The sequence below is a fragment of the Cucurbita maxima genome, unplaced genomic scaffold, assembly GCF_002738345.1.
Source record: "Cucurbita maxima cultivar Rimu unplaced genomic scaffold, Cmax_1.0 Cma_Scf00036, whole genome shotgun sequence".
NCBI lineage: Eukaryota > Viridiplantae > Streptophyta > Magnoliopsida > Cucurbitales > Cucurbitaceae > Cucurbita > Cucurbita maxima.
In genome coordinates, this window is record NW_019272052.1 from 403,365 (window position 1) to 405,206 (window position 1,842).

The 1,842-nt window shown below is 40.0% G+C and overlaps 1 protein-coding gene across 8 annotated transcripts in view; it reads left to right on the forward strand.

Moving 5' to 3' along the window:
- The first annotated feature begins 846 nt into the window (after nucleotides 1-846).
- LOC111468085 (probable sugar phosphate/phosphate translocator At1g06470) overlaps nucleotides 847-1,842 on the forward strand; it is a 9,085-nt gene continuing 8,089 nt past the window's right edge. For 4 of the 8 annotated variants that reach the window (XM_023113139.1, XM_023113140.1, XM_023113144.1 and 1 more), the window contains exon 1: nucleotides 847-1,060. The gene's annotated coding sequence lies outside the window, so the exon portion shown is untranslated. The remainder of the gene's footprint in view (nucleotides 1,061-1,842) is intronic. The other 4 variants (XM_023113137.1, XM_023113141.1, XM_023113143.1 and 1 more) reach the window with 1 other exon arrangement.

Genomic DNA, 1,842 nt, shown 5'->3' on the forward strand with positions numbered 1-1,842 from the left:
AAATAATATATGCTGTTTTCCTTTTTTATTCAAAATTGTCGGTATGGAACTTTCCTTCTAGATTTTTATAACATTTCTTTTACTAGAGACAAGTTTCAACACCGTTACAAATAATATTTTATTCCCTTCTTCCGCAGTTATGAGATCTCACAATCCATCATCTTCGAGGCTCAGCGTCTTCGTTGACACTCGTTTCCCTCTCCCAATCGATGTGAGATCTCACAATATACTCCATTTAGGGTCCATCATCTTAGCCTAGCTGACGCTCATTTATCTCTCAATCGATGTGGGATCTCATAATACCCAAATAAGACAATATCTACTCCAATTGATGGATCTCACAATGTCCAAACATGACAATATCTGTTAGTAGTGGATTTAGGTTATTACAGTTGGTATCAAAGGTAGATATAGGGTGGTGTACCATCGAGAACACTAGATCAGGAATAAGAGGATGGATTGTGAAATCCCACATCAAAAAGAGAGAAACGAAACATTATTTATAAGAACGAAAATTTAATCCATCCGACCGTTTTAAAAAATTTAAGGAAACTGAAAAGAAAAATTAGGATGAAGACAATATTGGGTAGCAATTGACTTGAGTACGGTCCAAAATTAGAGCTGTATCTCGGTGAAGGAGCCACCTACCACGTAGTTATTATTTTCTAGCTTTGATCCGAAGCAACGGGCGACCCGCCGGTGGGACCCTGAGCGGTCGGTAACCATGGTTCTCCAACGCCTCCGCCGCTGGGGCTGCACCCTACGTGACCACCCACCCAACCGCGAACTACCTCACGGCCCCACCCGTACAGGCGCGCATTTCAATTATAATAAAGAAAATTAAGGAAAGTATGTTGATCTTGTTTTATTACCTTTGACATCCGTTCACCATTCATCAGCCACATTTAACATTGAAAACAGACGCTCTGATTTGAGATTTCAACACCTGCAAACGCCATTTGCAGGACGTTTAGATCAGATCTCTCTTCAATCGTCGTCCTCTTCCCGGTTTCTGCATTCTATCTGCGTATTCCTGCTCATTTCTTCAATTATTTATCAGGTCAGTTGTTTTGGTATGTTTCATATTCGGAGTATTACAGAATCCCGCTGTACTACGAGATGTTTTTACTTTGTTTGTTTATACACGACGATGCTTGTTCAATTTAGTTCATTTGAATTCTTTGATTGTTTATTTACGCATCCTGATACTCTGCTTGAGCTCGAGATTTTGACTTTCTGGTTCTTGGTTGAGCTCATCCTTATCGGTGCTTCATTTTGTTGATTCTTGTTCATTCCATGTAGTAGTTGCTCGTTTATTTTTATCAATATGAAGTAGCGAATCTCCGCGATAGTTTTCGAACTATGCTGTTTCCCTCCATGTTGCTGTTACAGACGCGCAGTCTTCACACGCCTCAATCACTGTAGCTATTAAACGACGTCACTTGTTGTGAGTTGTGATAGCCGCTGATGCCAAGGCTTGATATTAAGTGCGACTACCCTAGTTTAGCTTATACTGCTTCTCTTAAGAATTATTGGTGGCGGGAAGAAAGTTATAAAGAATGATAGAATCTAAGCTGAATTGAAGGAAGTGATTGTGCCCACTCCTTATTACTGCTTGCTGGCTGTTACGCTTAGTAACTTTTGGAAAGAATTTATAAATTATGAGTTAGTAATTTTTTTCTTTCCCAATTTTTTCATCATTGTGAAGTTCCACGGAAGTTGGGTAGCAAGTGTATATGTATTGAAAGATAACATTGTTATAGTAGAGAGATGACGCGGCATTGCAAGGAGATCGAAGAGAGGTTCTTCAGTGTTTTTTTTTTTGGGGGGGGGGGGGGGGGG